Source organism: Mirounga angustirostris, unplaced genomic scaffold (assembly GCF_029215605.1).
Source record: "Mirounga angustirostris isolate CCGP_5_RB_7025 unplaced genomic scaffold, mMirAng1.0.hap1 SCAF_2, whole genome shotgun sequence".
Lineage (NCBI taxonomy): Eukaryota > Metazoa > Chordata > Mammalia > Carnivora > Phocidae > Mirounga > Mirounga angustirostris.
Window position 1 is genome coordinate 163,976,020 of NW_026991710.1, and position 24,095 is coordinate 164,000,114.

Consider the following 24,095-nt stretch of genomic DNA (forward strand, 5'->3'; position numbering starts at 1 on the left):
CATGTATTTTAAAGTATTTGAGATTCAGTCTAAATTTATTGCAGTTAATAACCCACCTATAGATTTTTGTTTGAATAACAATTGAAAACAGTATTTTTCTTTGATGAAGTTTTTAGAGATCTATTTTAGGGTTCAATTTTCCCTGTGAACTTTGAAATAGAAACATTATCTTACTGTTATTAACCTTGAAATGATTCTGATAGAATGGTTGTCATTTGAGCATTTATTAAAAGTGTGGTATTAAAAATTCAAGGTGGACAGGTAACTAAAATGCTTTATTCTGTAGTTCAGTGCTGTTGTAGAACTCTTACTGTAAGAACTGTTTCTTGATCACATATGGCTAAAGTTAAAAGAAGTATGATTGATTCCTGAAATTGTTACCAAATGATCTACAGGTTAACTACTGGAAACAGGAAATAATTTATAGTTTACAATGAATTCAGTGTTGTGTGAATTGAGTATTATAAATTCTTGTTAGAACACCTGGCTGCTTGCTTTCATTATAGTTTCCCTTGCTTGAATTAAATATTTTAATTTTTAAAAATATTAGCCATACATAAGACATCAGTTGTGCATATTTTTAAAAGGTAGCCAATATAGTACACTATGGGACATATCTGAGTCCTGTCACCCTAGGATTTTACTTTTGAAAGGGATCTTGAGAACCATCTAATCCAACAATTCCTACTTTACAGCTGAGCTGAGACCTCTACATTAAAAAAAAAAGTTTAATCCAGTAGAGATTTGCTGGTTTACTTTGGTTAGAAATATCTTTTTGGTTAGAAATATCTTTTTGGTTACATAACTGTAATATATAGTGTTATTAACTGAAGTAACTAAATTTGGAGTATACATTTAGGAAAATCGAGTTTCATTGAATTGAGACTTCTATATATGTGTACTGGTCTGAATTGAAAACTAATTTTATGATATCTATGAAATTAGAGTTGATGAGATCTGTTATATATTTTTAAATAGTCTTATTTTCAGTAGTGATTTTCCTGAGTGCTTCCCCCAAAGATAGGAAAAGCTCACATTTGAAATCACAATACAGTGAGGAATTATTCCTTCTCTGAACAGATTATATAGTTTTGCTCTTTATATTGTATTTTATTTACTTTCTTTCCTCTTTTTAAAATTGATTGGTTTGCTGTTATGAACCTAGATATTCTCAAAAAAATTAGGGTGTATTCGACAGTGATGGAGAAAGGAAAATGTAGGCCAGAAGTAGTTCCACTTTTAGGCCTTAATTAATTCAGCAAAAGGTTATTGAGCACCTGTTGTGGGCCAGGCACTCTCCTTAGAACTGAAATGGCATTATTTCAAGTTCCTCTTTATTTTTTTCTATATGAATTTTAACTTTTATTTCTTTGGGATATCAACTTTTGGAAGGAACTGTAGAACTGTTAGATTTTCAGCAACTGAGTGGTTTTTGCTACTTTTGGTGGGATCAGCTGTGTAGAAATACTGTATTTTTAAGAGTTTTTGTGAACACACTTGAAGTTAAGTGTGTTTTCACATTTGTAAATAGTGAGGAAAATCCGTGGGATACTATGATTTAAAAGTTTTATCCACGTTGTAAGGGAAATTTCTGAGCTAGCTTTAGGGTTGTGGTAGTTTATGGTGACTTTGTTTAACTTGATATGTTTACCATGTGCCAGGCATTACTTTAAAGCTATACATGTACTAACTTATTTAATTCTCATACAACTCAATGAAGTAGGTTCTGTTATCTTACAGGTGAAGAAATTGAGGCATAAAACCTCTTTATGCCTCATAAAGAGGCAAGAGGTTTAGTAATTTCTCCGAGTCACAGAGATACTAAGTGGCAAAGCTAGGATTTGAACTTGGGCAGTCTGGCTCCAGTCTTTATAACAGCTATACCTACTGCCTCTTGGGAGTTGTTACATATAATGCCTGTCACTGCAGTCAAGTACACAATTGTGAATGTTCTTGGTGTTAACTTCATAGCACATTCTCTAATTATGAAAGGACACATTTCCCCATACCTCTACCCCTTCACGGTTTGTGTCTTTTTCTCTATGATAGACTGGATTCTAAAACTGGCCTTGAACCAGTGATAAGAATGTATCAGAAACCAGAGATTATGAAAAATCTAGTTTTGTATACCTGAGGTCCATAAAAAAATGGTTTTTTTTTTTTTAAAGATTTTATTTATTTATTTGACAGAGAGATAGCGAGAGCAGGAACACAAGCAGGGGGAGTGGGAGAGGGAGAAGCAGGCTTCCTGCCGAGCAGGGAGCCCGATGTGGGACTCGATCCCAGGATCCTGGGATCATGACCTGAGCCGAAGGCAGACGCTTAACGACTGAGCCACCCAGGCGCCCAAAGAAATGGTTTTGTCTACATGACATTTTGTTTTATTTTTTTTTTCTTGAAGATAATGTCTGTGCTTATTAATTTTCATTTTATCTGTTACTGAAGTTTTCTGATTTGCAGTCTGGGATTTGTTGCATGGCTGTAATAGCATGCTTTCATTTGGGAATTCAAAATGTTGCTTTTCCTTGAATTGTGGCATGGAGATGAGGGTGATAGTGTGAAACTGGCTTAAATAACAATTGGCCCCTTGCAAATTTTGTTCCTTTTGAAATACAGATTTTACTGTAAATAATTTGTTCATTTGTTTCATTTATTCATATTCAGCAAACATTTAGATGTTTACCATAACAATGAATTTAGGATTTAGGTCTTGTTGAGGATTAAGGCTAAGAGAGATGAAATAAATGTTTTGGGGATTCTTTTTTAGTGTATAAAATACAACTTTTAGTTTTTTACAGTCATTGTGTTCATAACAATTAAGTGTTGTGAATCCCTGAGAAATAATGAGATGTTTCTTGGGGGAGGCTGTATTACTTGAGACTGTGATGGTTTGTATCTTTAGACACTGAGTCTTGGAAGGAACCTTTTCAGGAATAATTTTCACCTTGATTTCAAACTTTTGGCTTCATTTTAACACAGAAAAATGTACTTGAATATATATTGCTTATGTTCCATATTACTTGTCCAGAAAACTGTACTCTTGTGATAATCAGCCACATCATTAAAGTGTTACTCTGTTGAATAGTGTTGTGGAACATTTGCTGAAGCATTAGTTGGAAAGGGTAGAGAAAGTATTGTCAACCAATGTTATTGTTTAGGTTATTACCCAGCTAGGTTAGTAACCTGGAGGAGAAAGATCAAGTGATAAATTTATAGCCTTTTTAAAATAAGTTCTATCTCAATACAGTAAACCGTTAGTAGAATCCAAATTATTTTTGTTACTAGAATTTGACATTTTAAATTCACAGAGTAAGTGGGGCTTTGATGTACAGATGTGAATTTGGGAATATGTTTTCAAGTTACTGAGTTAAGAATAATAAAGCTTTGATTTAGCTATTTGGAAATGGCCTTTATAGTAAAATTGATGCTATGTCATTTTTTGGTGACTCTAAATGTTGTGGGCCCTGAGGAAAAGCTGGCTAGAAATAAAAATTTGTTAACTACAAGTTATTGAGGTAGGTTAAATATAAATGTGGTTAGGAATTGCCTTTGTCTCAGCAGACTTAGTCTTATTAAAAACCCAGAATTTTAAAAATAACTCAGGCAGAGATATCTTTGTAATACAGTACAATCAGCTGTATGGGCAATTTTGGGTCTTCTAGTTAGCCTGTGAACTGTGTGTGTTTTGGGTAATTTTCAGCCCATGACACACCCTGAAAGAAAATTTGATCTACTAAAGCAATCTTTGGTTTTAGCCATTGCTAATCAAAACTTCTATACCCAGCCAGTGCATGCAACCTAGATATTTTTCCTATACTTTTGACAGTACCACTTTACTCTTTCTTGGACTAACTTCTAATAAATTGATGAAATGAAGGGAAGACATTAATGAAGATGTCAGATACTATAAATTGCTTCGGGAATAGGGATCTAGAGGATCTAACCATCTTGACCTTTCTTTGCCCTGTATCAGTAGGCCAAGGGAATGTAAGCAGTTGCTTATAGAAACCTATTAATAGCTAACATTTGTTAAGGGCTAACAATGCGTTGAGTACTGTTCTGAGTGCTTTAACATGTTTTCTTATTGAAGTCTCAGAGAATTTTACATGGTTAAATTTTATAGGTGTAGTATATTTATATAATAGCTGTCTAATAACATTTAATAATAAAGGTTTTCATTATGGCTTCTCATAAAACACCAAATAGAAAATGAATGTATGCAAAATGCATTATCTTATCCATGCTGCCTGTTTTTTATTTAGTTCATCCTGATACATGGGCCAGTATTTTTTTACATTCCAATTACCTTTAATACTATGAAAGCAGATAATAGGACTTTTTCTCTTCCTATGTAGAACATTGGAGAAAGTATATTTTCTACACTGACTTGGATCTTAGCTATATAAGAGGACTGAGTCTGGTTGCCAGGTTGGTTGGTTAAAATAGAATTGAGAAGTTTTTTGTTTTTAGTGAACTGGGAAGTGTTAAAATTACAATAATGAATACTTTTGGTGTTGTGATTTAAACATTTTTAAAGAAACAAATGAATGTTGTGTATAGGAATTATTAAGAGCCTCCTCTGATAAAGTTGTTTACCAATTGGCTGCTCATGGGTGGAGTCAGTTCACAAAGAATCTGCGGCAGATGAATTAGACCTGTAGCGACTTCACCCTTCTGCTTTTCCCAGCTGGAGCAGGATTAGGACTCAATGAGCTGCAGCTGGTTCCCAGGAAAATCTAGGCTATTTCTTCTGGTGTTTTCCAATAGTTCCCAACAGATGGCTTTCGTCAGCACTGTACATAACTCTGTAAATTCAAGCCCAAAGAATTACTTTCAACTTCATTAGGGAACAGGTGAAGAAACAGTTTGTAGTATGGCACTATTTGGTTAAGGGTTGAAATTAAGCATGGGGATTATAGTAGTGTAGCATTTAGATTTGCAGGATGCCATTCTGGGTCAAAATGGTTTTTAACTGCCAGCAATTAAAAAAAAAAAAAAACCTGCTAAGGAAAAATAAATTTGGCTGTGGTGTTGAGTAAGGTATATTTTATATTTGGATTATATTATGCTTACAAAGTATAGATAAATTATTTGAAAAGAAAAAGAATAGAATCTTTTGCATTTTGTAGAATTTTGAGCAAGTAGCAATCTTGGATAACAATGTTTCTAATCTTAAATAGAGAAATTGAGGGCCCAAGAGATTTAAGTGTCTTGTTCAGTGCTGCACAGCAAGTTAATCTGGGAGAAACTTCTCAATTCTTTGCTTTTTTTTTATTAAGCTGTAGTACTGCTTTAAAGCATTACAGAGTAATGAGTATAAAATAATGTATTGCTTAATGGAAACCATAGAATAAACCCTGGTCTAGAAAATTTTGGTGGTTTTTATAACCACAAATATGTAAATCAGCTTGTTTCAGTGTTTGAAGATAGCTATACATTCTTGAAACAACTTTTAATTTTTTTGGAAAAGACTGCTGCTTTCTTATGGCTCAAATTAGAGGAGTTAGAAAGTTGTCTTATTTTTTTAGCTAATATTAGAAGAACATGTTGAGCTACCTTAACGCTGGAAGGGAAAGTACTCTTTGAATTTTGGAAAAAAAAAAAAGTCTGCTTATAGTTAAGTCTGATTTTCAGAAAGTCTGTAACATAGACCTCTGAGGGACTTGGATAATTGGTTAGAACTTAAAAATTTTAGGACTGAGATAGAAAGGTACCAGCCTTTCTATTAAATAATGAAGTAATTCTTATCAAAGGCATCGGGTATGGGGAGATTAGGAATGTAGAGTCTACCCTCATTGTTATGTATATATAGTCTTGGTTCTGGATGATTTGTAATAGTAAACCTTAAGAGAAGGCAGCAGACAACCGATTTTTGTCTTTTTTTGGTCATTGTGTCAGTTCATTTCTACATTACTTTTACTGTGGTAAAATTTAGCAGATACATTAGAATAATGGCAAATAAAGGTTAAGATTGGGGACAGTTATTTATAAAATAATTGGGTGGTTTTAAGATTATTGGTAAATGATGTAGAAAAAATCTGGTAGCTAAAAAACTTAAAATCTTTGTGTGAAAGAAGACAGCTGATTCCTTTGCCATTACCTTTTGTGAAGAGGTAGATTCCTTGTGTGTGTGTTGGGGGGGGAAGGGGGGTTATCATGCTTATATTATAGGCTGCTTTTTCCTCCAGGGAATTGTGAACTGTAGTTGACCTGGAGAGCTGCCGTTAAGTGTTGGTTTTCAATTCTTTCTGCTTAGTAGAGTGCAGGTTTTTCTTTTTTCTTCATTGGCTACAGTGAAGCATTTAACTCTTGAGTTTTCTAGAACCTGTAACAGAATCCTTAGAAACGTTACATTTTTTTGTGTGTGTTAAGTGTGATGCTGTGCTTTAAGATGGCTTTTCAACTTTTCTGTTGAGGACATCTCTAATCTGATTTAGGATTTAGATCCTCTTTTATCATTTTCCTGCTTTAGTTATCTTCTTATGCCAATCAATTTTTCTTTAAATTCATAACATAAATCTAAAACCCTGTTCTTTCTAAAGCAGTGGTTCTTGACACTATATCCACTTTAGAACAGCCCAAGGAGCCTCAAAAAATAAACACCAAACAGTTAAATTAGACTCTAGCAGATCTAGGGGGCCCAGATTTCAAGTTGTTTTGTTTTGAAGTCTCCATGTGCATTGAATGTATAGCCAGGGATAAGAACCACTGCTCTAACAGAACTGGCTGAGGGAATCAGAGGACAGAAGCAGCTACTTTTTGTCTAATCATTGCAATTCAGACAAATACATGAAACAACATACTTCACATCCACTCCCATGAACATGCTTTGAATGAACCAGGACAGTGTACCCATGGAAACCTAAATTTTGTTTTATCTTACTACCCGACCATAACTGCCCTAATCTTCCACCATTCTCTCCTACTATACCTGTTCTTTTATCTCATCAGGGTCTCATATGGTATATATTTTGGAGAAGGTACCATGTGTGAGTTTGATGGGTGTGCCCCTCCCACCACTATGATGTTTTTCTTCTAATTGCTTGGCCTTATGGTTTGTCACCTCAGTTACTTGCTTTACTCCTCTAATTGGCAAACCCCAACTTTGACATTAAGCCAACAATTTTTCTCTCCCTGCTCCTATATGGGACTGTTTATCATTTTGAAGAAAGTTGCACAAACCATGTGGTGGGATGCCACTTACAAATTTGTGGCCTTTAATCAGTTCTGCTTTGGGATGTATGTCTGTGTCTTTCGTCTGTTCTCTCTGCAGCAGTTCAGTATTTCCTCTAGCCCTTTTGCTTTTCTCATTGTCTGCAGACACTCCCATATTCTACTTCACAGAATGGAATCTCTCTGGCCATATGAGCTCATTCAGTTTATACCCCTCCTACACTAACCTAAATACGTCTGTACTTATTTTTACCCTCTTTGCTACCTTTTCAGAGGATATGAAAGAAGTGTCTTGTCTAGAACTCATCTATGTTCTCTCCTGTCTCAGGGGCCTTGTCCACACATCAATAATATTCCTAGTCTTTCCACTCTTTGCCCCCTTAACATGGGGAAGTCTCTCCCATCAAGTTAGAATAAAAACAAAAACACTGCTCGAGATCCTTCTGTACATCTACACCCTGTCTCCTTTCCTTCATTTTGAAACTTGAAAAAAAGTCTGTATTCATTCCGTATCTGTTGCAATCTGCCCTTTGGTCCTAGAGCACCATTTGAAACAGTTCTTGTGTACAGTTTTCAGTCTTTATGTTACCTGACTTTTCAGCAGCATCTGTGCTTGTTGACCATTCTCTCCTCCCTTGACCTTTGGGATAATTCTTTGCTAGGTGTCTTTCCTGTTCTCCATCTCTCTGGTAATTCATTTTCAGTTTGCTGGCTTTTTATCTTTTGCCTGAATCTTGTGTGTTGAATTCCTTAGGGTCCTGTTTTTTTGTTTTTGTTTTTGTTTTTTGAGAGGGAGGGGCAGAGGGAGAATCTTTTTAAAAAAATTATTTGAGGGAAAGAGAGATCACTAGCATTTGCAGGGGGTGGGGCAGAGGGGGAGGGAGAGGGAGAAAGAGAATCTCTCAAGTAGACTTGGAGCTGAGTGTGGAGCCCCATGTGGGGCTTGATCCCACCAACCCCACCCAGTTCATGACCTGAGCTGAAACCAAGAGTCAGATGCTCAACTGACTGAGCCACTCAGGTGCCCCCCTAAGATCCTGTTCTTTGCTTGCTTCTTTTTGTTTCAACCTTCTGAGTTATCTCTAGACTTAACCTCCGCTGCACTAATGACTAAATTCATAATCCAGATTTCTCCTTTGAGCTCTGGGCTTGTATATCCCACAGTGTAGTGTCTTTTCTTAGTCACTTCAAATTCATGATGACCCAGATGGAATTCATCACCTTCTAACTTGCTCTTTTGATTTCTTACTGTGGTATGAGACATTGCCATTGACTTTGATTCTTAAAAGAAACTTTGGTGTTATCTTCTACACTTGCACTTCTTTTGGATTCACTTCTAGTCCATCCCCAATCTTTTCTACTTCTTTAACATCTCTCTTAATTAACTTCTCCATTCCAAATGCTACTCTTAGTGCAGGTCCTTGCCATTTCTCTCCTGATTTACCTTAGTAGTTCCCTCACTGGTGTTCCTTCCTTCAATATCATCTCCCTCCAGTTCATATTATTGCCAAGACTGATCCTATTAAGAAGTGATTACGAACACAGGCTCAAGAACCAGACCATCTGGGTTTGTATCCCATGTAGGCATCACTTGCTTTATGACCTTGGGTAATTTGCTTAATGTTTCTTAGCCACATTTCTTTCTATAAAATGGAGATAATACAGTGTCTATCTCAAAATGAAGTTTCGAAGATTTAATGAGTTAATATACATCAGTGTTGTCTAATAGTGCTTTGTGTGATGATGGAATGAATATTCTATATCTGTGCTCAGTACAGTAGCCAGTGGCCATAATGTGGCTATTGAGCTCTTGAAATGTGGCTGGTTGATGAAGAACTGTATTTAATGTAATTGTAATTTAATTGAAATAACCACATATGGCTAATAATTACTGGATGGTACAGAATACATAAAGTCCAGTGCTCTATAAATGTTAACTATTATTATCGTCTTTCTAAAATTAAACTTACTCCTCTGCTCAAAATCCTTCAGTGCCAAATTCTTTGGCATAATGTATATAACTTTTTTTTTTTAAAGATTTTATTTATTTATTTGAGAGAGAGAGAATGAGAGACAGAGAGCAGGAGAGGGAGGAGGGTCAGAGGGAGAAGCAGACTCCCTGCTGAGCAGAGAGCCCGATGTGGGACTCGATCCTGGGACTCCAGGACCATGACCTGAGCCGAAGGCAGTCGCTTAACCAACTGAGCCACCCAGGCGCCCTATGTATATAACTTTTAAGCCCCTTTGCCCCATCGTGTTGCCCCAAACTTGTCTACTGCTCCTTCATATGCCTTCTGTGTTCTGCTATACTAGTGGTTTTCAAAGTGTTGCCCTAGGGACCAGAAGTAGGAGTAGTGTCACCTGAAAATGTTTGAAATGCAAATTCTTGGGCCGTATTTCAGGCCTACTGAATCACAAACTGGGGGGTGGGGTCCAGCAACTTGTATGTTTATAAGCCCTCCAGGTGATTCTGATGCATGCTAAGGTTTGAGACCCACTGCACATTCCAAACTACTTGTAGTTCCTCAGATCCACCTTGTTTCTCTTGCTTCTGTTTTTCTCCTATCTGGAATGATTATCCTTTCTCTTTTCTTTACTAATTAGCTCTTATTTATAAAACTTTGCAGGCTTAGTTTAGGCATATCCTCTTTCTATTTCTTTCTTCATTATTCATCCTGGTTCCAGGTTGACTTAGCTCTCTTCATGCCCCTGATATCCTGTACATGCCTCCTTCGTAGCCCATTTTACATTGTATTGTTGCTTTAGCCTGTTTCCCACTAGACAGTGAATTTAGGATCTTGAATTTAGGTAGATCCCTGTCTACCTGGCACAGTGTCTGGTATGCTTTGCAAGTATTTATGGAACATTTTCAGGTGCCAACACAGTGATTAAGTCCTGAGTAAAGGAGATAGTCTCTGTAATTAACACACATAGTGATAAGTGCTCTGATGGGCTAAAACCTAGTGCTGTAGAAACGCAGAGGAGGGTGTGGGGAAAGTTAGGGAAGTCTTCTCAGAGGAAGTCACATGTGAGAGGTTAGTGAGGTGGGGAAGCAAATGGGTGGGGTGGGAAAGAGAGTGGTTCCTGCAGAGGGAGCAGCACGTACAAAGGCCTAGAAGCAAAACATTGTAGGCCCATAATAAATGCTTAATTGAATATGAATAAAGAACCAAATGACATGTCTAACTTTTAGATCTTGGTTTTAGAGTCACTACCCTCCCCAGCAAACATTAGTTAGCATTTTATGTTTCTGCATTTTGTTAGCAGCTTTTTTTTTTTTTTTTAAGATTTTATTTATTTGAGAGAGTGCACAAACAGGGAGAGGGCGAGTGAGAGAGAGAGCACGTGAGCAGGGGGAGCGCTTAGGTCAGACGCTTAACCCACTGAGCCACCCAGGCGCCCCTATTTTTTTAAAGATTTTATTTATTTATTTGAGGGAGAGGGCGAGTGAGAGAGCACATGAGCAGGGGGAGCGGCAAAGGAAGAGGGAGAAGCAGGCTCCCTGGGCTCTATCCCAGGACCCCAGGATCATGACCTGAGCTGAAGGCAGGCGCTTAACCGACTGAGCCACCCTAGTGCCCCAGCAGCTTTTATTCTTGATATCATGCTTTCTTTGAACTGATAGTAATTTGTGATAGGGTAACCTCCAAGCCAGCAGGATACATTTGAATGTCTATCTATTTGCTTGCCTTTCAATGGTAGAAGATAGGATTGGTTTTATCTGAATTACTCTGCAGGGTGAGTATACATTGGTGTACAGAGGTAAACACATTCCTCTTATTGCTTAAGAATAGGCCAAGATTTTTTAAAAAGCAACTTCAAACTTGGAGTGTTGACAAAGCATATCATTAAGAAAGCTGACGATCTGCCAGCATTACAACCACAATTGTTGGTACTTTTTTTTTTTTTTTAAGATTTTATTTATTTATTTGACAGAGAGAGACACAGTGAGAGAGGGAACACAAGCAGGGGGAGTGGGAGAGGGAGAGGCAGGCTTCCCGTGGAGCAGGGAGCCCGATGTGGGGCTCGATCCCAGGACCCTGGGATCATGACCTGAGCCGAAGGCAGATGCTTAACGACTGAGCCACCCAGGTGCTCCTGTTGGTACTTTTGTAGTCCCTCTTTGTATTGGCCCTTTTGCCCTTATAGCTGCCGTCCTAGGCTTCCTGTTGTTCTTATTAATCCTCCGTTGTAAGAGTATCCCCAAGGCCTTGGTTAATGTGCTGTGTAAGCTCCCAACTTTGAGTTGCACTTGAATACCTGCCTTTGTCTGTTTGGATTTTACTTGTGTAACTTTCTTCCTTCCTTCCTTCCTTTCTTTTCTTTTTTTTTTTTTTAAGATTTTATTTATTTGTCAGAGAGAGAGAATGCACAAGCAGGGGGCAGTGGCAGGCAGAGGGCGAAGCAGGCTCCCCGCTGAGCAAGGAGCTTGATGTGGGATGCTGGGATCATGACCTGAGCTGAAGGCAGCTGCTTAACAGACTGAGCCATCCAGGTGTCCCTACATATGTAACTTTCAATAAAAAATTACCTTTACTTCCTTTGAATGCTTTACAAGTGGGTTGGCTTTGTCATCTATTAACTTTGAAAGGATAATAACAATACACAGTTTTGTTTCTGATAACTTCAGTTAAACAGAGAACTCAACTTCAGCAAAGAAAGCTAGAGAAAGAAAAAGGTAAATAAAATATTTTTCTCTAAAACTTCATTTTGGTGGTAATAATTATGTTTATGAAGTGTTTCACAGATTATAAAGAATTTTGCTTTCATGTATATCTTCTTTTGCTGTAACACTTTTGTAGTAAGGTAGGCAGTCCAGGTGTTACAATTGCTAGATTTTATGTATGCAGAATTATATGATTGGTTAAGGGAATAAAGGGAATAAATGGAATTACAGTCCTGGTCTCTTTCAAGCCCAGTACTCCTTCTGCCACATCAGGCTGCCTCTTGTTCATGAAAATGACAGGCATTAAAAAAAGTGGTGTCCTTTACCATTTATTATGTGCATCTGTTCAACCATTTATCAGGTCATACATGTTATTAATCTTTGTATCCAGGTCCTGACACTTTGTAAGATGCTCAGAAAATGTTTGTTGAATTGAAACTGTCAGGTTTAAACTGCAAGGGGAAGTGATAGAAATCAGGTTTTGTTTTTTTTTTAAACTATTAACTCTCTTTAAACTTAGAGGCTAAACCATTTATCCTCAAAATTTATAGCCTCTGTAGATTAAAAGGAGAGCTAGAGTTTCAGATGTTTTCAGCAAATGTTGATACCTCAGCTAAAAAGTACCATTTGCTATTCCTTCAAGGTAATACTTGTTCTCTGTTACCCATAAAATATTTTTAAAACTTTTAAGAAATTGTGTTTGCCCAATAGATAATATATTCATTAGTATGTAAAATTCAAAAAATACAAAAGAGTTCCATTAAAAGTATTCTTCTAACTCCTGTTCCCCAGCTAATCAGTTCCCCTCCTGGAGGCAGCCAATGCGCTTGGTTTCTACCTTCCAGAGAGATTCTCTGTGTATATAAGTAATCACTTTTATATATGCATTTTTTCCCCACAGTTGATAGCATACTTGATAGCATACTTCCACATACTGTTCTGCACCTTGCCTTGTTTTTCTCCCCGCTTGTTTTTCTTCGCACTCAATAACCTCCTTTGTGCATTATTTTAGATTTGTAAGTTACTAGAAGTGGAATAATTGGGTCAGAGAATGTATATGCCTTTGTAATTTGGGTATTTCTAAATTTCTCTCCGTAGAGATTTACCAGCAGTGTAATTTTTGCCTACACCCTTTGCAGCACAGTATTATCAAACTTTTTGATCTTTGGCAGTCTGATAAATGAAAAGTCATTATCCATTTTTGACTCCATTTTTTGATTCTCACTGGAGTTTGTTCTTCTATCCTAGTGCCCAGAGACAACCTCTGATCTGTATTCTATTAGTCTCTCTTAAGCCTGATTACTTAAAAACATACAATTCTTAAGGTAATCAGAAATCTGTTGAGTTTCTTTTTAACTGTTATGATGTTGCTTGAGAAATAGCTAGGTCTTTTTTTTTGCTGGGTCTCCCTTGTAAGCTTATAATGACCTTGCTCTTGTAGTGGCCTATACTGTTAGATTTCTGTCCTGTAGAATGACCTTTCACCCACTCCCCCAAATCTTAAGTTTGTTGCTTTTGTACTGATGGTGGGGAAACCCTATTCAGTAGATGATTTAGTATGTTCTTGCTTGTCAGTCTTTTTAAGTGCATGTTATGTAGTACTTATATTTGAAAACTTAAATAATTTTGAGTAAATATTATGTGCTAGGTATTTAGGTCACAATAACCCTTTAAGGAAGTTTGGCTATATTATAGATGAACTAAAGGCTCATAGAGGTCAAGTGATTTGCCCAAGGTTATAGAGCTAAAATATATGTGCTAGAATGTAGAGGCTAGTGGTAGTCAAAAGAAAAAAACCACTATGAATTCAGAGTTGAAATAAACTGAAATTCTGGTAAGTTGGCGCAGTAGTTTAAAGTTCTTTGTGAATTATTACAAAACTAATTCTGATTAGTTTGGGGCTTATATAAGAATATTTAAGAGCCACAGATCTCAGCCTCATCACTTGTTTGATCTTCAAGTTACTTTATCTTCCATGAGTGTCAGTTTCCTTTTCTGTAAGTGGGATAGTAATAGTACTGAAATTACCAAATTCATCAAGCATCAGCCTTTTTGAGGATTATTTTTAGCCTGAGCAGGTCATAGCTGCAATGGTTTTTAGCCTTTACTTTCAAAACTAAACAGCAAGAAGTAGTGTTGACTTTCCTCTTTTCTCCTATGAAACAACAAAACAAATCAATTTATTAACCCACAAAATATTGCCATCATATTTTGAAAAGTATTTGAAGTTTTCATGAACACATCTCAATTTTAACAGGACATAAAAACAGACATCTAGGTAGTTTAAAAAGTGTTTTTCATATACTTTATAATCACTTAGATTAGGATGGACATGGTCCTCTGGTCATAGTGCTTTGGAATAGGCAAAATATTTGAACAGTCCCCACATTTGGTCCTATTTTTTAGTAACAACGTTTCTGCCCCCACCCCATAAAAGAACAAAAAAAGGAAGTACCCCCTTTGTCGAAGTTGTCAAATAGGTCTTTATTTTGTATCTTGAAGCTCAGAATTAAGGTAAGGATGAAGCCTTGAAGCGGTTGTTTTTCCCCATGCAAAGTGGCCTGGCTCATATTGGGAAACAAACTAACAACTTTAATATAATTACTACAAATTTAATAAAATTATAATTAATATATAATTACCCCCTTGTATAGTACTGTTCCTCAAATTTTCATCTGGGGATCTTGTTAAAATACAGTTTTAGGTCTTTGGTGAGGCCTGAGATTTTGCATTTCTAACAAGCTCCTGAGTATTCTACTGCTGAACAGAATACAGTTTGAGTAACAAGTTTCTGTAGGATTGAGTATCTTTTACTCTTGACTGATTGTCTTAAATCATATGCTTATTTTCAGACATGTACTCAGCAGATTTCCACAGAATTTCTATTTCCCAGGTGCTATGCTAGGTACTGGGATAATATATAAGAGGCATGCTAGATACTCTGCTCTCAGTCAAGTAAGGGAGCTAAGGAAATAGCAATAAATTATATGAAGTGATGCCTAAGTCCAGGGAGCTCTGAGAATTTAAGTACAAAAACTGTTTTTTTTAAAGATAAGGAAACTGATTTGTCTGATGTATTGACCTGTAAGTTTCCAAAATAGTGGAGCTTTGATTGAATTGTTAGTCTAAGAAAGATGTTGGCAGACATTTTCTGTAAAGTGCCAGAGGGTAGGTATTTTAGGCTCTGCGGGCCATATAGTCTCTGATCTCGCTTCTCAACTCTGTGAGGATCAAGTATAAGCAATATGTAAACAAACTAGTGTGTGTTCCAATAGACTTTACTTACCTAACAGGTGGTGTGGGCTGGATTTGGTCTGTAGACCATGGTTTGCCCACCCCTGCTCTAGAATAGTAGTGTTTTACGTTCATTTGTGAGACATGTTGAAAATAATTTCAAGTAAGAAATGATTTAATTGAAAAATTAAGGTGGTTACCTCTATAATAACATCACTGATTTACTTGCATTCAAATATGCTAACTGGGAACATGAGTTGTTTATACAGGCATATCTTGGAGATACTGCAGGTTCAGTTGCAGACCATTGCAATAAAGGAAATATTGCAATAAAATGGATCAAATGAATTTTTTGGTTTCCCAGTGCATATAAAAGATATGTTTACACTATACTGTGGTCTTTTAAGTTTGCGATTGTATTCTGTCTAGAAAAACTACTTATCTTAATTAAAAAATAGTTTGTTGGTAAAAAATGCTGTCATCTGAGCTTGAGTCGTAATCACTGATCATAGATCATCATAATAAATAGAATAATAATGAAAAAGCTTGAAATATTGTGAGAATTACCAAAATGTGACACACAGAAATGAAGTGAGCAGATACTGTTGGAAAAATGGCACCAATAGACTTTCTTAATGCAGGGTTGTCACAGATTTTCAATTTGTAAAAAAAAGCAGTATCTGCAAAGCATACAAAGCAAAAGCCCAATAAAATGAGGTATGCCTGTATACCAGGAGACTGTATTGTACATGTGATTGTCATTTGTCATGTGTATCACTGGGAAAAAAGGTAAAAAGCTATTGCTTGAGAATTTTATTTATTTTTAAATATTTTATTTATTTGTCAGAGAGAGAGAGCACACAAGCAGGGGGAGTGGCAGGCAGAGGGAGAAGCAGGCTCCCTGCCAAGCAAGGATCCCGATGTGGGACTCAGTCCCAGGACCCTGGGATCATGACTGGAGCTGAAGGCAGATGCTTAACTGACTGAGCCACCCAGGTGTCCCTTGCTCGAGAATTTTAGTTCATACTCCTAAAGAGCAGCACAAATGCCTATTTTCTCCTTTTACTGTATGGGGAAAAGAGCTGTGACTAGTAGAGTGGGTTAGGGGATCTCAACATAACTATGCAATGAAGCATTTTTGTAAATTGCTTTTTCTGGTCAGTATTGAAAAATGTATAATACAGGCCCAGAAGAAGACCGACATCCTTGGACACTCAAATCAGTTACCATCATTTAGAGTAGTAAATAGAATTTGGGATCTGGAGTTTGCTTTCTGGTTTCACTACTTAATTAGTTGTGTGGTCCTGGGCAAACTATTTAATTCTTTGCTGCTCCATTTCTTCATGGGATCGTGATACTGCTCACACTTTAGGACATGATAAACACCTGTATCTGCTAGCACCTAGTACAGCACTGGTACATAGTAAGCCCTTGGTATGTAGACTCAAGTAATTTTCTGAGCTCGACAGAGCTGGAGAGTAACTATAGTCCTGACTGTAAAGTAAATAATTTAGATTTCTTTAAGATTGCTACCAGGAACAATTTTCTATGACATTATTGTAGCTCTTTAGTAAACTAACTTGGATTTTTTACAGAGCTTAGAATTTAAAATATTGTTAGTATCTATGAGCTGCATCAGTAGAAGGAAAAGGTGACATTCACTACTGACAAGCTATATATATATATATATATGTATATATAAAGTAGGGGCGCCTGGATGGCTCAGTTGGTAGAGTGTGGAGCTCTTGATGTCAGGGTTGTGGGTTCAAGCACCACATTGGGTGTAGAGATTACTTAAAAAATAAAATTTTTGTATATATAAAGTAATTGCTGTTTAGCAGCCTTAGTTATGCCACCTGTGTCTGTCTCCCATTGCCTTAATTTAGTTCACTACTTTTTTCGGCTACTGCAGGTGTCTTTAGGCTGTCTTCCTTTCATTCATCCAGTAAATATTTAATGATACATGACATGTGGTAGGTACTGTTGTAAGTTTAAGGATTTAGCAGGGAACCAAATGGAAAGAAGTGTCTGTCCTTATGGAGCTTAGATTATCTAGCAGACTCCAGTCTTGACTTCTGGAGCTCACCTTTATACTTTTATCTGATTACTCTCTCTAAAATATCGTGTCCTCCCTTTGTTTAGAATCCTCAGGTCTCATGGATTTCTGTTCCCTTCTGGATGAAGTTCAGGCTCCTTGCTGTTATGCATTGTCATCTGTTGCCACACTTCTTAACCTTCTGCCTTCCAAAATATTGCAGTTCCTTATAGGCATCATACTCTTGCTTTTCAGTTTTTATATGTATGTATTTCTGCTTGGAATGTCTTTCTTTTAGATGCTCCTCCAAACAAACAAAAAAAAAGCTGATGCTCATCTTTTAAGCCTCCACTACCATTACTGGCTTGGTGAGACGACTTTCTTTATGAATGTAACAAACATATTCTCATGGCATGTTAGGCATGCTGATGCTATGACATTTAATTCCTCTCTACTCTGATAGTCTATTTATCTGCCTCTCCTACTGGCATTAAAGGCAAGGGCTGCTTTTTATTTCTTTCTCAGTGTCTGTCAAGGGGCCTGGCTCTTAGTTTGAAATATTCATTGAACAAATGAATGAAATGCCTGAACTTCTATCTCAGCACTATCAAGCTGCCTGAAGAATATTGGGGGTTCATTCAATAAACCTTTGAATTTGTGGAGTGTTTACTTTGTGCCAGATAATGGAGATAAATAGATAACCTGTTCTCAGATTAGTCAACAGTAAGGCTTACAGCTTATTTTCACAACAGACCCTCCTTTTTATTACACACGCATACACACGAGTGTGTGCACACATATTACTAATAAATAAGTAGTCTCTATCAAGTATCCAAACAGTGCTGTTGTTATCTTTTTAATGAAACAGTGTTTTAAACTATTGAAGACAGACATAAAAATGTGGGGATCTGCAAACCATTTTAGGATCACATGAGCAAGGAATATGAGTCCTGGTTTGTCAGAAAACCTTCTGTGGTCACCTTCTGGTACATCAAGAAGTTGTCAGCACCCAGACTTGCAGAGTAGGGTCAATAACTTGGAAGAAAATTTTGGAGACCAGAGGGAAATAGTCTTTAAGAATTACTGCATCAATGATACCCTAGGTGGTTCAAAAAATGACACACTAAAAACAAGGGAAAAAAACAAAAAAAAGCACTGACAACTTTGAATAGAAAGTGATTCGAAAGAGATGAACTCTGAATTAAGAGAAGGTTTGAGAATACTTAATTAATTTTGCTTACATTTTTCTTCTTTGTATGCACAAGACTGATATATGATAAAAATGTCCCAGAGCACTTCCAATAAGTTTACTTTAAAAATTTAAGTGATAAGAGTTTGGGGAAAAAACTGGGGGAGAATGAAAGTATAGGGGCGCCTGGGTGGCTCTGTTGGTTAAATGTCCTTCTGCCTTTGGCTCAGGTCATGATCCCAGGGTGCTGGGATAGAGATCTGCATTGGGCTCCCTGCTTAGCTGGGAGCCTGCTTCTCCCTCTACTTCTGCTCGTCCCTCCTGCTCACGTGGTCTCTCTTGCTCTCAAATAAATAAATTCTTAAAAAAAAAAGTATAAGCAATGCTAATATTTTTTTGCACATCCCAGAGATACAAAGTCATTTGGATGGTTTAGTTACATACAAAATATATTTTAAACAACTGTGTTTGTTCATTACATCATTGTATTTACTGTCTTTAAAAATGTGAAGGCTTGTATATGGAGGTGTTAAATCAGTGTATCGTAAACCTGAAACTAATATTATACTGTATGTTAACTAATTGGAATTTAAGTAAAAACTTAAAAAAAAATGTTCACACTAACAAAAGATTTTTTTGAAGACTTGTAAATGTTTTCTTCTCCTGTTAAAAGTTTTGACTTTTTTAAAAAATTTTTATTTATTTGACAGCGAGAGAAGGAACACAAGCAGGGGGATTGGGAGAGGGAGAAGCAGGCTTCCCACCGAGCAGGGAGCCTGATGCGGGGCTCGATGCGGGGCTCGATGCGGGGCTCGATGCGGGGCTTGATGCGGGGCTCGACGTGGGGCTCGATGCGGGGCTCGATGCGGGGCTCGATCCCAGAACCCTGGGATCATGACCTGAGCCGAAGGTAGATGCTTAATGACTGAGCCACCCAGGCGCCCCTAAAGTTTTGACCTTTTAATGCTACTCTTGCAGAAAATTTTTTTGTCTCCTTACTCCCACCTTTTTAGTAGAGTTATCTACTTGTATATCTCCTATTTCACTAACACTCCTCTTTTTTTAAAATAGTACATTATCGTATTGCAGTTCTCTTTGACTCTTATTTTATGGATGTTATACTTTAAAATTGTATTTGTAACCATTAATCTCAATCTGTTGTGTTCTGTTTATAGAAATGTTAAAAGTGTTTTGTGTATTCATGCTGGTGTTTTCAGTTCAAGGGTATGCATATGTAAAAAGGATTGTTAAAATATACCATGTGTGTATATTTGTTAAAAGGAGACGTTTTAATTAATCTTTGGCTAACGATCCTTGATATTAATTTTTATTGCTCACTTTTAATACTAATTTTAAAATAGTAAGTAGGAGAGTTGTTTCCTAAATTGCTTTCTTGGTACACCAGTTCCTGAATATGCATTCAAAGAACAGAGGAATCCCTGTCAGAGTAAATTAAGGAAACAGTGCATATTCATAGTTCACATAAGCATATTAAAAGAACTGTGGAATCCCCAGCTCTGTACTTTTTTAATTTTGCTAACTGAACTTATTTGTATAAGGGAAGACCCTCACCACCTTCTTCCACCTCTTAACATCCTAGGACCTGTTGCAGAAGCACTGATACGCTTTTTCTGGGGCTCTAATATTCTTTCAGAACTCTTCGCCTTTTGGTTGTCAATGGCAATTAGAGTCTTTGTGCTTTTCTGCATTTGCAGTAAAATATCTGTGGGAGTTAACTTCAAGAGGAAAAAAGGAGCCAGTCTATTTCAATTGGAAAAACCTGTCTTTTGACACTGTATATCCATGAGCAAACTTCTTTGCTATTTTCTTTAAAGATTTTATTCATTTATTCATTCATTTACTTTAGAGAAGGAGTGAGCAAGTGGGGGGAGGAGCAGAGAGAGAGGGACAAGCAGACTGAGCTTGGAGCCTGATGCAGGGCTTGATCTCATGACTCTGAGATCATGACCCGAAATCAAGAGTCAGATGCTCAACTGACTGAGCCACCCAGGCACCCCTTTGGTATTTTTTAATTTCTGTTTGAACATCAGGCTTGTTGGCTGTTTGGATTATTGGAGTAGGAACAGATATATCAATTATTAATGGCATTGGAAGGGACAGGTTGTTTAAAAGTATGATTAAATTAAAATGCCCCCCCCCTTTTTAAAGAAAAACTTAGAAATGAAGCAGAATGCTCGTAAGCATTGTTTTGCTCAGCCTTTTATTACCTGTTTTTCTGCTGAGAAGGTAGGATAATACATATTCTAGGAATTGAAATGTGTCTGTAAAACTGTGTAGGAAGTTGTGGATTGGCATTGAAAGCTTCCTAGATCTACTAATTTATAAGGACCTTGAAGATAAAGTGTTTGTCTTTATATTGCTCACAGGCAAATACTGTTTTATGAGTGACAGTAATCTGTGTCTGAATTTAAGGCAAGGGGGGGCTTTATGTTCACTTACAGAGTGCCTCCTATGTATCTGACATTGTTAATCATCTGTAGTTGGCCATTAAATGCTATTGTGGTATCTGGAAAGTTGTTTGTGTAGTTGCCTCCTGATTCATCTGTCCTTGCTTCCCAGCTCTGCTTTCCCCCGGCACACAGAGGCTGTGGATTACAGTCCTGCTTAGGGAGTACATAGGCTGCCAGCTTGAGAGTCAGGATTCTCATTAGTACAGCAGAGATACAAGGCCATGGCCCTGACCTCATTGGACAGATTATTTGTAGGTTTTGATATGTAAGTGATACATCAAAAGGTTTTGGTATATCTTTGTGGATGACATTGGTGGAGCACCCCTAACTTTGACTTTACATTTTCTAGCCTACTCTGTTATATTATGTATATATATTAATGTGTTCGCTCATGCAGTGGTTAAACCATTTGAAATAGAATCTCAGGGCTTAAGGATGAGGAGTAGTGGAAGAATTATGAACAGTGATTCCTCAGCTAATTAAAGAGACCTAAATCTGTAGTCTAACCTAATCCTGAACCGGTAGCTAAAAGTGAATTACTGCACATACCAAAATACGTTATTGGATCACACACTGTTCCAGCTTCTGCTTCAGTTTCCATCTCCCTGGTGTGTGAGGTTGCCAATCCTAATTGAATAACATCTGTGGATTTCTTTTTCTTTTTTTTTTAATGTATATAGATAGATTGATAGATTGATTTGCTAATCTTTTGTCCTTGTCCCACTTTATCCTTTTCTTTCTTTCTTTCTTTGCTTCTCTTATCCTCCCACCTGTCCTTGTCTTATTGCTGTGATTTCTGCTCCACCCAAACAAAACCAAAAACTGATTACGCTATGGATTTAAGGTATATTTGTTGATTTAACTTTGTATTTCTTAGAAAACTGGTAGCTTGAGACTTTTTCTGTGTGTGTTTTAAGAAAGAGCATAGCCCATAAATCTCAAGCCAAAAAATGTGTTTTTTTTTACTGGTATATTGCCTTCAACTGATTTTTCTATGGGGTTTCGCCTTGGATACCTATAGCCTGGGTATAGGTGATTGTGAATAGTCTGTATTAGCTGATTACCCAGTAATGGTCCAATATTATATATGGAACAGTTTGGTAGGAAAACTAACTATAGCAAAGAGACTATATTAGCATATCTGACATCTCTCTCTTTTTTTTTTTTCACATTACATGCAGTCCAGTAGCAAATCCTTATGGCTCTTCCCTTGGTAATTTATGGCCCCCAGCCAAATCTGGTCCCCACCTTTTTTGGTACTGCCTGTGAGCTAAGTATGTATTTTTACATTTTTAAATGATTGAAAAAATTCAAAAGAATATTCCATATATGTTAAAATTACACATAACTCAAATTCCAGTATTCATGTAAAGTTTTACTGGAGCACAGCCACACTTGTTCACGGCTTCTTTCACGCTTTACAGCAAAGTTGAATAGTTGCAACAGAGGCTTTATGGCCTGTGAAGCCTGAAATATTTACTGCCTGACCCTTTGCAGAAAAAGTTGGCCAAACCCTGCTGTAGAGGAAATGCAGAATCTATCCACTTCTCATTTCCTCTACTGCTACAATCTGGTTTAAACTTCTTGACTAAACTATTGCTATTGCCTTCTAATTATCTCCTTGCTTTTGTCTATGTCCCCCTACATCTACACAGCCAGAGGAGTGGTCTTTATAACAGGTAAGCCAAATCTTGTCACTGCTTTGCTCAAAACCATTTAACAGTTTGCTGTCTTGTTCAGAGTTAAGTGTGAAAAGTAAAAGACTATTTATAATGGCATACAAAGCTCTAGATCAGGGATTGGAAAACTTTTTCTATACAGTTTTCTGTTGCAACAACGCATCTATGCTGTTGAGTGAAAGCAGTAAGCAGTATGAAAACAAATTGACATGGCTGTGTTCCAGTAAAACTTTATTTACAAAAACAGGTGTAGGGTACTGGGTGGCTCAGTTGGTTAAGCGTCTGCTTTCGGCTCAGGTCATGATCTCAGGGTCCTGTGATTGAGTCCCACATCGGGCTCCCTGCTCAGCGGGGAGTCTGCTTCTCCCTCTACCCCTCCTCCCTGCTTGTGATCTCTCTCTCTCTCTCACATTCACTGTCTCTTTCAAATAAATAAAATCTTCAAAAAAAAAAAATAGGTGGTAGGTTAGACTTGTCCTATAGGTAGTAGTTTTCTGACTTCTGCTCTAGATAGTACCAGATCCTCCCCAAACCCTTTCCTTCCCATGTATATGTACTTCCTGGTTTTACTTCCTACTATTCTCTCTCTCCTCTACTATCTACCAGCTAGATTGATTTGTAGGAACATCCCTGCCTCAGGGCATTTTGCATTTGCTGTTCCTTCTACTTGGAACACTTTTCCCCCAGATAGTCGGTATCTATTGAGTACCTCTTATGTAGCAGGTGCTGTCCTCAACTCTTGTAATATATCTGTGAACAAAACCTAAAATCCCATATTACATGTAGTTTACATTCCTTTTGGTGTATATGTAGACAGTAAAAAAAAAAAAACAAATAGAAGGTACAGTATTTTATGAAATATGTGCAATGGAAAAAATAGTGTGTGCTTGAGAGGGGTCTCTTGGATAAAATTGTATGTATGCAAAGAGCTGGGGGGGCGGTGTCTCCAAAGTAAATATTTGCATGACTTGTTTATCTTAGTGGCTGGCACATAGTGAGTATTGAGTAAGTATTTATGAAATGAATCAATCTGGGTGAAGTGATAATCCCTGGACTTAATCTTTACTAGTGTATTTATAACATGCTTATCACCACATTTATTTATTGTTTCCTAACAAGAAGTAGGTTATTGGACAATAAATTTGGAAGCAAAGGAGGAAGTTCAGGATTACTAAGTACTCTTCAAGATGATTTCGTTTCTACTCAGACCAAATGGATACTTAGTCCATATTTAGGAAGATAGCCAGGAAGAAAAGTGATGTTGGGAAATGATTGAATGGGAGAGAAGAAAAACATAGGCTATACTCAAATATACATCTAGTCAATGACATGGATGTCCAACTTCTTTGACCCGTAGGGAATCTACCCAAATGTTCCTCCCCTCATCTGTCACTCTTCTCTATTTCCCAATTAAAAATATTCTCAAAACTGGGGCGCCTGGGTGACTCAGTGGGTTAAGCAGCTGCCTTCGGCTCTGGTCATGATCCCAGTGTACTGCGATTGAGCCCTGTGTCAGGCTCCTTGCTCAGTGGGGAGCCTGCTTCTCCCTCTCCCTCTGCCTGCTGCTCTCTTTACTTGTGCTCTCTCTCTCTCTGTCAAATAAATAAATAAAAACTTAAAAAAAAAATTCTCAAAACAATTGACTTAG

At 37.1% G+C, this 24,095-nt stretch overlaps 1 protein-coding gene across 4 annotated transcripts in view; it reads left to right on the plus strand.

Moving 5' to 3' along the window:
- KAT6A (lysine acetyltransferase 6A) overlaps positions 1-24,095 on the plus strand; it is a 115,171-nt gene that overhangs the window by 4,576 nt on the left and 86,500 nt on the right. The gene's annotated exons all lie outside the window — the stretch shown is intronic.